Genomic DNA, 13,235 nt, shown 5'->3' with positions numbered 1-13,235 from the left:
GTTAATAACATCAATGCTTGAGCCAAATGCTGAAAATGAAAGGTAAATGATGACTACTAACTTCTTTGATGCAAAAGGAGAGGAATTCCAGAAGTTTGTTAGAGAACATGATTCAACTGATAGGAATTAGGTGTCTTTGCAACTAAATGTTTTGGTGGTCTTTGCCCAGTTTCCAGTTGACCTCTGTCCATATCACAAATCACCACTGTATCTAGCAAAATTACAACACGACTAATCATGGAATCTGATAGAGATGGTGAAAGGCTGAAACACAGTTCAACACCTAAACAGCAGGTGCCTATCATACCAGAACTAAACCAAATGTGTAGAGGAGCTACAACAAGGTGTTACCTCATTTTCAGATGGCAATAATGTTGTTGTTGTTGTTGTTGTTGTTATTATTTTTAAAAGGCAATTGGTAGTTTACAATATGTCAGTCTACAGAGGTGCTTTTTCTTTACATACCTCAAAATCAGAAGTAGTTTAGAACACTGTTTAAGCTCCACCATGAAAAGTCCCAAAACTTGGAGGTAAACATGCCAAATTCTAAAGAATTATTAGTATTTGGAATGTTTGCCTTTTGGTTCACTAGACTAAAACAATGTATTACTTAACTATTCAACATAACATAACAAACACAGCCCTACTTTCTTCCAATAGTACATGCGTTAATCCAGAAATAAAGTTAATCTACTTCTGAAAAAGCTAGAGTGGAGGAATGAATGCATGGTTATTTATAGATCGTTTTTAAAAAGAGATCCGGATGTAGTGATTTCTGAAACATTTTAAAATAGTGATGATTATGGAGGAAACTGCTTGCTTTTGAGAAACAGAAATAGTGCAAGAAGTGCAATGGAAATCCTTTACAACCAAAGTCCCTTTTGGGTACTAGAGTAACATTTGGTTCTCAGTATTAGTCATTAATAAATAAAAAAACAACAAAGAACCCTGTACTATTTGCCAAATTATTATTTGCAGTTGTACAGTGTAAAGTAGCACGTGCTTTTCTATTTACTAACGGCTTGTGTTCCAAACAACAGTGTTGTAAAAAAGTATTTGCACCCGTCTGATTTTCTGCATTTTTGCACATTTTTCACATTGAATTTCGTCAGATCTTTTTGTGGGTTGTTGTAGTATATAGAGGGTGTCTGAGAGAAAAACATAACACCGAAGTTTGGTGCTTATTTCATTTGTTTGGTGTGCAAGGTAATCAAACATGCAATCTTCAGGTGAGAAAAAGTTATTGCCCCCCCCCCCCCCGTAGTTAACTCAACCCAATTAAAGGGATAATTAGGGTCAGCTGTTTGAATACTTTGGTTAACAATCAGGCCTGATTTGGGCCAGCCCTGCACAATATAAATCTGACTAATTATGGCCCTTACCATTAGAGTAAAGTTGTCAACACACAGGTTCTAGAGGCGCATCATGCAACGGTCAAAAGAAATTCCTGAAGACCAACAGAAAAAAGTTGTTGATGCCTATCAGTCTGGAAAGGGTTACAAAGTCATTTCTAAGGCTCTGGGGCTCCACCAAACCACAATCAGAGCCATATTGTCCATATGGAGAAAGTTTGGGGCAGTAGTGAATCTTCCCAGGAGTGGTGATCCTGAAAAAATCTCTCCAAGAGCAAGGCGTAAAATCGTCCAGGAAGTCACAAAGAACCTAGGACAACATCCAGGGATCTGTAAGCCTCTCAAGCCTCGAATAAGGTCAGTGTTCATGACTCCACCATCAGAAAGACACTGGGCAAAAATGGGTTTCATGGCAGAGTAGCAAGGTGGAGACCACTGCTCACTAAGAACATGAGTGCTCGTCTCAAGTTTACCAGAAAGCACATGGATGATCCTCAAGAGTTCTTGAACAATGTTCCATGGACAGATGAGTCAAAAGTGGAACTTTTTGGCCAGTATTGGCCCCGTTATGTCTGGCGAAAACCAAACACTGCATTCCAAAGTAAGAACCTCATACCAACGGGTAGTGGTAGTGTCATGATTTGGGGATGCTTTGCTGCATAAGGACCTGGACGACTTGCCATCATTGAAGGAACCATGAATTCTGCTCTGAATCAGAGAATTCTACAGGAGAATGTCAGGACATCCGTTCGTGAGCTGAAGCTGAAGTGCGGCTGGGTCATGCAGCAAGACAATGATGCGAAACACACAAGCAAGTCTATGTCAGAATGGTTGAAGAACAAGACATTTAAAGTTTTGGAATGGCCTAGTCAAAGTCCAGACCTAAACCCCATTGAGATGTTGTGGCAGACCTGAAACAAGCAGTTTGTGCTCGAAAACCCACATATGTCACTGAGTTGAAGGAGTGGGCCAAAATTCCTCCACGCACTGTGACTGACTGATCAATAACTACAGGAAGCATTTGGTTGGAGTTATTGCTGCTAAAGGTGGCGTAACCAGTTATTGAGTTTAAGGGGGTGATTACTTTTTCACACGGGGGCACTGGGTGTTGCATAACTTTCTTTAATAAATAAGTAAATGAAATAAGTATCAACATGTTGTGTTATTTGTTCACTCAGGGACCCTTTTATCTAATAGTAGATTTATCAGGCAGGGGGCAAATACTTTTTCACGGTACTGTACCTCTTAAGGCTTTACTTTTTTCATACTTCCAAGTTTGGAAAATTGCTTAAAAAGGTGCTGTTAAAACCTTTTAGGGTCTGCCCAATGTTAAATATCCCGCTGGCACCCTGGCCATTTAACTTTTTTTATCAGGCACTGTGAGAAATACAGGCGTGTCCAACCTTTAAAATGAGATCCTACTTGTGTATTTTCGGTAGATGACCATATTAGGAGATACCTTAGATGTGAGTGTTAGGGTTAGGGTTAGGGTTAGGGAATGTTGCTGCTGAGCTGAAGACAGACCTACCTCGGTGCAGTAAACAAACCTTTTCACACAAAATCTTTATATCTATATCCGTGTTTGTGGATCAGGTGCACAAGACCAGAGATGTTTAGGGTTATGTTGCCCTGGTTGCCACCTTGATGGCTCTTCAAGCCATAGTAAACAGACCCATCTTGTGCCACATGATCAGGGTGCCTTCAATTAATATTTTTTAGGTTGCTTTTGATCCCTTTTGTATATATTTTTTGGTGGAGGCAGCTTGCAGATCTGGTGAGGATTATCCCTGTCAGCACAATGAAGTCCATCATTAAGAAGTGGAAGATGCATCATACCACCCAGACACTACCCAGATCAGGTCACCCTCCCAAACTGAGCAGCAGGCAAGCAGGAAACTGGTTCGAAATGTCACTCTGATGCCAACAATGACCTTGAGAGATCTGCAAAGTTCTGTGTTCACACATCAACAATAAGCCGGTCCTTACACAAAGCTGGCTTGTATGGACGGGTGGCAAGAAAGAAGCCATTACTCAAAAAACCTCATCTTAAAGCACGTATGGTTTGCGAAAAAGTATGTAGATGATACTGCAGACATGTGGAAAAAGGTTTTGTGGTCAGACAAAAATGGAACTTTTTGGTCTAAATTCCAAGCGTTACATCTGACGCAAGCCCAACACTGCACATCACCCAATCAGCACCATCCCAACTGTCAAGCATGGTGGTGGCAGCATCATGTTATGGGGATTCTTCTCTTCAGCACGGACTTGGAAGCTTGTCAGGATAGAGGGGAGAATGGATGATGCAAAGTATAGGCAAATCCTTGAGGAAAACCTATTTGAATCAGCCAAGACTCTGAAACTGGGGAGAAAATTCACATTTCAGCAGGACAATGACCCAAAGCATAAAGCCAAAGCCACACTGGAGTGGTTGAACAAGAAGAGAATTAATGTTCTTGAGTGGCCCAGTCAAAGTACTGACTTGAATCCAATCAAAATTTTATGTAGAGACTTGAAGATTGCAGTCCATTGATGATCCCCAACAAACTTATCAGAACTGGAGCAATTTTCCCGTAAAGAATGGGCAAAAATTTCACCATCCTACTATATAAAGCTAGTAGAGTCATATCCAAAAAGACTCATAGCAGTAATTGCTTCAAAAGATGCTTCTACCAAGTACTGACTTAAGGGGCTGAATGCAACCAGTACATTTCATTTAGTACATTTTCTTTGCAAGTTTTGCTGACATTTAACCTCCTCCTCAGATAACAGTGTTCAGTTTAACCACTACAGCTTTGAATAAAAAAAGTTTGTTTGAAAAACTGTGCATCAATTATTTCTAATTCAACAAAATGTGACATTATTGGTAGGGGGTGAATACTTCTGCAAACCACTTTATCATACTTTTGCATATTTTCTGTACCTTTAACCCTCGGTTCTGGTTACTTCATCACCAATTTTCTATTCAAGCCCGCTATGTTAGAGTGAATGCAGTGACATCTAAAGGTACTGGATGACATTTCTATTTCAGGGAACCGGGGTTATGATATATAACCTAACGTTCCCTTTCAAGTATGGAATGATATTCCATTACTGACTAGCATAGTGTACTCAGGCTGTCGCAAGTGCAGGACTTGCAGCACTGGTAGAGGTGCTAAAAGGGGTAGACCAGGAGGCTGCCCTTAGCAATCTGGTCCCAAAACCCAGGTTTTGAGGACCCATGATATATAGTCCAAAGAACCGAAACAAAAAAAAGTGAAGGGAGAACCCACACCTCAGTGTGCGTACTATAAAGGGTGCAGACTGAATAGCTGCCCTTAGTACTCTGGTTTGAAAACCCAGGGTTTGGGGAATCTGTGACATCTAGTGTATATAAACTAGAGAAAAAGTGTAGGATAAACCCATACTATGGTATATTTGTATCAAAAGGTAGACTGAGTGGCAGCCCTTAGCAGTCTGGTCCCAAAACCAAGATTTTGGGGTTATAAGACAAAACCTAGTGAAAGTATAGGTAGATGCACCCTGGAATAATGCCCAAGAGGTTGCAAGGAATGAGCAGTGACCTTTTCTGGTGGGGGCAGGTGCACATCCACTTCAACAGCCATTGGTTGGACAGGGCTTATCCATGGAACATAGACCCATAGCAGATAAAGATAATCTGCCCGGTTTGATGCCAACCCCAAGTCCGGTCATCGTAGTACGTTAATGCCCTAATTGGGCAGAGCATGTGGAACTTCCTCTCCCTGTCTGATTGAAAAGGTGGTGGATTAAAAGTCTCAAACTCCACTGACTGGTTGGCATGAAAAGCAGAGATGCTTCTAGGGAGGAAAGCAGGGTTAATAAGGAGTGTCATCTTAGTCCTGGCTTCTGTGAAAAATAGTCAGCCTTTCGCAATGGAAAAGTATTGCATTTCACCTACTCACTTCGTGGAGGCGATTGCTATTAGGAAAACCGCCTTCAAAAGATAAATATTTTAGCTCTGCTGAATGTAGGGGCTCTCATGGTAGTTTGATAAGCACATTAATCATCACATTCAACTGCCAGTGAGGACACAACCTCTGAGCTCTGATCAAAAACTTGAGCTCCCATCAAAAACCTGGGAAGACAGTCTATTTTAATATGGCCAGCTGAAATAGCTTAAGAGTAGAGGGAGGGTTCCCCTTGTTAAAAAGGACTGGAAAAATTGCCATAGGTCTGCCATAGGCCAAGTGATGGAGTCCAACCCACAAGACTGACACCAAGTCTGGAAAACTCCCCTTTTAAACCCATATTAGGCATTCTGGAAGATTGCAATAATCTAATCCGAAAGACTACGCTGGCTTAGTTGCAGCTGCTCAGGGGCCAGACCCACAGCTACAGGCTCATTGAGTTGGGGTGCCACAGGGTCTCCCGCACCTGACTGAGCAGGTCACAACATGCAGGCATCTCCCAAGGCTGGCCATCCAGGACCAGTGTAGAGAACCAGGTTCTCCTGGGCCAATTCAGGGCCACCAGGAGCACCCAGGCCTGTTCTTGTCTGATTTTCTCCTGGCACAGTGAAAGCATGGGCTTTGGGCTACTAGTGCACAGAGAAACAGTGGGGGAAGTGAGTGGATTCCTAGCTCGCGAAGAGGTCTACTTCATGTGCCTGAATCTCTTCCAGACGAGGTTCACAACTTCCAGGTGAAGACACCACTCCAAACTGTGGGTTTCACCTCTTGAGAGGAGGTTCGCTTCCCAGTTAGGGACAGGAGGTTTTCGTGGGCCCAGACCAGAAGCTTGTGGTCGACATGATGGAGGTTGGGGGAAATTCTGTAGGGCCAGGTGTACTGCCCACAGTTCCAAAAGATTGATGTGGAGACTCTCTCACAAAGGTTTCCACACCACTCAGGCCAGGCTGGATGCATCTGTAGTAATGACCTCTCCTCATGGTGCTGCAGACAGCTGCACCCAAGCACAGTAGACCTGGGTGTTTCCACCATAAGAGGGTTTTCAGAGCTGAGACAGCCAGAGCTGCCTCCGGGCAGCCACCAGTGCTGAGGTGTTCCTGCCCAAAGCTTGCCAGCTGTACTTTGACGAGTTTAGGTGAGGGCCTGTTGTCCGCTGACAATGACTGCAGCAGCGTAGACTGCTAAGCTACCAGTAGGCTGCTGTAGCTGCTCAAATGCATGGCAAATGCAGTAAGCAGCACTTTAGTGACGCAACATTGCTTGTTAGGGCAAGAAACATCCTTAGAAAGCAACACCAGGTTGGGCATCTGGACTAACGAGGCAAGGCCCAGCATTATCGTATCATGCACCCCATAAAGGTTGAAAATCACTTGGTGAAGACATATATATATATATATATATATATATATATATATATATATATATATATATATATATATATATATATATATATAATATATATATTTATTTAAATATTTAGTATATAATATAATATAATGAATTATTAGCAATGACATAATATTGAATATTTTTTAGTTTTTTATTTGACACGTAATTTTCTCCCAATTTGGAATGCCCAATCCCTTTTCCCTTCACCGCAGCAGTTCCCCACATGGTTCAGTGGGCATCCCCCAATCCCACAACTAAGCCAGCTTCCTTTATCATCCAGGAACTCGAAAGCGGATGTCAGCGAGCTACCAGCCTCTGGAGGACAGGGTTTGCTGTAGCACAATGATGAGAAACAGTTCCTGGTGTCTTTGCCTCCCTAACCCTTCAGAGTCCCAGCGAAGATCGGCCTAATTTGCACAGCCAGGGTGTGAACCTGTACTGTATGGTGCGGCTGCGCTTCTTCAGGTAAGCCACTTGGGGACCTCTGCAATGGACTGTAACTATATATAATCTTCCCTATCCTGGGTTTACTGCAGATCCATTTTTCTCCAATCTGGGATCTATTCACCTCGATTTACCAATCTGTTCATTAATATCCATGTCAGTCTTAATCCCTTTGATACATAGCAACCCATATTTCGCTATTAATGTTTACAAGGTGGTGGAGTGTTGGGGACCAACAGCAAAGCTATAAAGTGGGACACAGTTACACTTAAACACAGATAAAAAATAATTACTAAATAACTAGTATCTTAGCATGTGCTGCTGTATCTGTAATGTTAAATTATGTAATTGTACAAACCACGATGCCCAAAATGGACACGTATCTAAAGTACCAAACCGTAGAATTTGGCATGAGCTAGCATGCAAACAAACATCAGTTAACATGTGACAAAGAAAGTGTTAAGAAAAATGTGGAGAAAAAGGCTTGCAGGCAGGAATATAGATAATACAACCATCAGTCAAACTATAAATAGTGTAATTACAGTATGACATATTCAGCAATTATTAAATGAGCACCAGAAGCCCAACAGATGTCAACATGCACAATACAAAGCTAATAAGGTTGTTACTAGTACAACTGTATTATTGAATAAACACAATGGTCAAATAAAACCAAATAAAATGTGTGCCCATACAAAAGTCAAATGGTAAATACTATATACAAAACAAATAACTGTTCTCGTTCAAATTGTGCATATCATCCGGGAATCAGTGATTTGATTTTTTTCTCCTTCAAGTAATAGGGATTTGGAAATGTGCAGAGGATGTATCTACATCTAAAAACAAGATGGAGTACTAAGTTACAAGGCACAGGATGATGAGTAACGGCAAAGAGCTGTCTCATTGACCAGGTTAATGGATGCTATTTGGTGGAGGGTAAAAAGGACCTGTGGCAGATGTCCACAAACATATTTTAATGCTACCCTGAAATTAAAACTATAAATAAACTGGCAATGAAAAAAGTCCATTGGCAAAAATGAGTGAAGGAATTCAGTGACGTCTGTAATGGGCCATAGTAGGGGCTGCTCTGTGTTAAAATCATGCGTGCCTGCCTGCCTCCCTCCCAACCATTATTTTATATATTTTTTTGCTACAATTTGATGTATGGGATATTAACATATTAAACACAAGATGCTACTTACACAGCATGAATGACCAAATGAGACTCAATGCCATTTGCTCTTCTTCGACATGTAATGCTCCTTATTTAATGCCAACAAAACAGACCAACCCTAGATTTACATTTAAACCAAGAAACTCATATACATGTTCCATCATTCAGACAGCACACAACACAAATGTCTGGAAATACAGCACCAGTACATAATTGATCAAGCATCAATGTTACGTTCTTTGTCATGTGACTCAAACCATGACAGGATTTTAAAGAAATGACAGAGGCCCAAGAAGTTCATTTAAGAGCAATTGATATTGGTTCATGTGGGCCACAAATTGCATACATATCACTATATGTAATTATAGGTAGTCAACTTGCGTTCATTCTTTGCCAGTGTTTAAATGTTTAAGTTTAAATGAGACGAATGAAAATATGACGAAGCCTGAGAAGTTGCTTTAAGTAAATGGTGGTTCTTACTGCTTCAGCTGCTGCTTGTATAAAAGTGCATTATTTGCTTTAAAACATGGGTTAAAAAGAATTGTACTCAACCCAGTTAATAAAGGTCACATGCAATAAGTGTAAACATTTGCGTGTTGGGTAAAACTCTATCATCAGAGTTCAGGAGAAGAACGTTTTATGCCACAGATAGGGTCAACTAGTTTATCCACCTTCACCTTCAGCCATTCAAGGAAACGCATGTACATGGATTAGGGAGTGGTTAACATGTAGAAAACAGAAAGTACTGATTAGAGGAAAAACCTCAGAATGGAGTGTGGTAACCAGCGGTGTACCACAGGGATCAGTATTAGGTCCTCTGCTATTCCTAATCTACATTAATGATTTAGATTCTGGTATAGTAAGCAAACTTGTTAAATTTGCAGATGACACAAAAGTAGGAGGAGTGGCAAACACTGTTGCAGCAGCAAAGGTCATTCAAAATGATCTAGACAAGATTCAGAACTGGGCAGACACATGGCAAATGACATTTAATAGAGAAAAGTGAAAGGTACTGCACGCAGGAAATAAAAATGTACATTATAAATATCATATGGGAGATACTGAAATTGGAGAAGGAATCTATGAAAAGGACCTAAGAGTTTTTGTTGACTCAGAAATGTCTTCATCTAGACAATGTGGGGAACCTATAAAAAAGGCTAACAAGATGCTTGGATACATTGTGAAAAGTGTTGAATTTAAATCAAGGGAAGTAATGATAAAACTGTACAATGCACTAGTAAGACCTCATCTTGAATATTGTGTGCAGTTCTGGTCACCTCGCTATAAAAAAGATATTGCTGCTCTAGAAAGAGTGCAAAGAAGAGCGACCAGAATTATTCCGGGCTTAAAAGGCATGTCATATGCAGACAGGCTAAAAGAATTGAATCTGTTCAGTCTTGAACAAAGAAGACTATGTGGCGACCTAATTCAAGCATTCAAAATTCTAAAAGGTATTGACAGTGTTGACCCAAGGGACTTTTTCAGCCTGAAAAAAGAAACAAGGACCAGGGGTCACAAATGGAGTTTAGACAAAGGGGCATTCAGAACAGAAAATAGGAGGCACTTTTTTACACAGAGAATTGTGAGGGTCTGGAATCAACTCCCCAGTAATGTTGTTGAAGCTGACACCCTGGGATCCTTCAAGAAGCTGCTTGATGAGATTTTGGGATCAATAAGCTACTAACAACCAAACGAGCAAGATGGGCCGAATGGCCTCCTCTCGTTTGTAAACTTTCTTATGTTCTTATGTTCATACTGAGCACCACAAACTTACCGTTTATAAATAAATGGGGACTAGCCAGGTTTCCTTCTTTGCAAAAGGTGAACTTGTGACATGAAGGCCCAGGGGCTATTAAATCGAATAGCTAACTTTTTATAATGCAAGATTTTAATATAAAATGACAACCTTGTCTTCTCTTTCTGGCATCTTTAACCTTGTCTCACTTATCAATGTTGCAAGGCACTGGCAAGTATTGAAAATAATGACTTTTCCCTGACTTTCAATGACATATTGTACAAATAATGCTGGCTACATAACTTTAAAAAATGGTAGTAGATGGCTCTGTAGTACTGACTAGCTCAACAACATATCATTGTAAACTTTAAAGTGGTTAAGCTTACCCTGGCTTTCCTGTTACTCCACCCAAAGTCACTGTCATATGTATTTCCAATTTCCACTATTTTAAGAAGTATCTGGTATGTTTAAATGGAGTGTGGGGATGGATTAACACAGAAATCCAACAACCTTTTTCAGTTGATACATACACAACATATGATTATTATTATTTGTATTTCATCCTGAGCTGAGGCTTTTAAAATATAGAGTATGAAAACGATGCAGCTCATAATGCAATCTATGCCTTCTCTCCCATTTCTGTCTGCCCTTAAGCATAGCACAGGAACTTCTAAATCATTAGGAATGCCAAAGATCTCCTTGTCAATTGTCTTTCTACCCCAGTTGTTGCCTTTTCAGTGCTGGATCCTGGAGGACAGACCGAGGTGACTGGAGAAATACCATCAAGGCAGTGCTTTTAATTTAAAAGTAATGATGGGGACTCAGGCCTCTGGCAGCTGCTCTGGACTCTGCATTCCCTCTCCTCGGGCTGTGTCTCTTGTAATTTCTCAGGAATGTTTAATTCTCTACCTCCCTGTGCAGAGTCCCTGAGGAAGCCGGGGGTGAGGGGGATTTGGGGGGGGGTCACGAATCTTTGTGACATCTCCGGGAAGCTACTGGCTAACTAAATTAACATGAGATAACTCTGGCCCCTTTGTCCAAACATACAAATACAAGGGGAGAATTTCATTAAAAGTATCTGAGTTAATCCAAGCCCTGAGCTGCAGAGTTTGGTTTTCAATATGGCACTCAGGGTCAACACTAAGAGTTCACCAGTGTAAGGCTGAGGAAAACAAGAAGCGGTGCATAAAATGCATATCTTGACCTCGCTGAACTTGAGATCTCACTATGGTTATTCATTCTACCACACTCTCCTTTTTTGCATAAAAATGGCTGATTACCAAATAACTGGCAGGGCATGTGTTTGTCACTTAATCTGCTGCTTTAGATTAGATGCATAAGGATACCCCCTGTTGGACAAGTTAACTTTAAATGCTGCTATAGAATGGGGGTTGTGGGGAACATATATCACCATTTCCTTAGATGTTGGAGTAATTTCTTATATATCAGGGGGGTGGTGGGAATCAGTGCTGCCTAACACTGTGAACCATGAACAGACAGGATCCTGTTACTTTATATGAAGACAATTGGGCTGCATATAGAGCAAAGACTCTGCTGACCCTTTAGCTTACTTCAGCTGCAATCAGAGGGCCAAAGGAAACGCTTAAATTCCAATGCATGGGTGTCAGTAAAGGTTCCTGTTAAACAGCTCTTCTTGGTTCTCTATGGTATTATAGATGAGGGTCATAGCAGGAGAACCGTACAAGTATTCTTGAACATAAAGAGACAACAAGCTAAATTATTCACTACGGAATATATGTGAATAATAATAATAATAATAATAATAATAATAATAATAATAATAATAATAATAATAATAATAATAATAACTTAGAATTGATCCCAGAAGTTTTCAAAAATGCCGTGCTTCCAAGCTCAGTACTAGTTTTGGCAAGCTGTAGCTTTGCAGCACAAGTGTCAGCAACAGATTAGTTTTATGGAGCAGTTTCAATTCAATATGTTCTATCAGTTCATTATCTCACAATGCTTTATAAATTTAAACACCATAATAACCATGACCCTATCTATACACTGTAAGGAGTTATAAGCTAATTTTACATTTAACCTTAAGGAGAGGTCAAAGGTCACGATCAAGGTAATGTTTGAATAGAGCGAATATGGTTTCCCATCTGTGTTCTGTAGTAACCATTAACCTGTATACACTCTGTAAGGAGTTATAAGCTAATTTTACATTTTAACTTAAGGAGAGGTCAAAGGTCACAGGCAAGGTCATTTGTGGATGGAGCACATATGGTTTCCTATTTGTTCCATAATAATCATTAACCTAACTGCACTTTGTAAGGAGTTATGAGCTAGTTTTACATTTGACCAAAGATTTTGAAAGTTTTTTAAAGAAATGCATCAGGTGGCCATATTGGTTTACGCACAAACACCATTTTTGAAAAAGTCAACTGTATTGACACAGGGATGATTTGATGCTTGTCAGCTTTGGAGTTAATCAACTAAACCGTGTTCAACTGAAGTGGTTTTAAATCTAAGAATGAAACATAGGTCTGGCTGCCATCTTATTTATGAAAAGAATACCATTTTGCCATATTTGAGTTCTACTGTCCCCAGGATGACGCCTACCAAGTTAAGAGTTAGTTGATTAAACGGTTTGCAAACAGAAGCAGTTTGATGTTTGGGCGCAATTTGAAGAATTTGGTGGCAGCCACTTTGATAGTAAAATTTATCGCAGCAACTTCTGCTTCGCAAACTTGAAGCGGGTTTGCTGATGACGTATGCACATTTTCCAATTAATCAGTTCACTGCTTCCCAAGAGGAAGATTCTGAAAGTTTTTTTCAAATGCAGGAGAGCAATTTTTTTTGCATCTGAACTGTAATCTACACGGGATGATACCTGCCAAGTTTTATGTTTATTTGGTTACACCGCGTGTGAACAAGAGCAGTTTAGGGAGGAAAAATGACAATAATAAAAATAAAATAGATAAAACCAAAATATTTACAATAATAATAGGCTCCCTGAGCCAGCTTTGAAGCCTAATAATATCATTCATGGTTTAGTAGCTTAAAGCAGTGATGAAAGCATTACCCAAACTACAGCTATGGCCAAATGTTTTGCATCACCATATAGAATTAACACATTTTGCTTCATAAAGTCGAATGAAACCTGTTGAATAATGTTGTGTTAACATATTGAATTACATATCACTTGTAGTTTTCCAATATAAGTAATGAAAAACTGACAAAATTTA

At 40.1% G+C, this 13,235-nt stretch overlaps 1 protein-coding gene across 3 annotated transcripts in view; it reads right to left on the bottom strand.

Moving 5' to 3' along the window:
* gmds (GDP-mannose 4,6-dehydratase) overlaps positions 1 to 13,235 on the bottom strand; it is a 449,938-nt gene that overhangs the window by 112,226 nt on the left and 324,477 nt on the right. The gene's annotated exons all lie outside the window — the stretch shown is intronic.

Source organism: Polyodon spathula, chromosome 3 (assembly GCF_017654505.1).
Source record: "Polyodon spathula isolate WHYD16114869_AA chromosome 3, ASM1765450v1, whole genome shotgun sequence".
Classification (NCBI taxonomy): Eukaryota; Metazoa; Chordata; class Actinopteri; order Acipenseriformes; family Polyodontidae; genus Polyodon; species Polyodon spathula.
The sequence above is the reverse complement of the archived record's forward strand: the minus strand, read 5'-3'. Positions and strand labels throughout refer to the sequence as shown.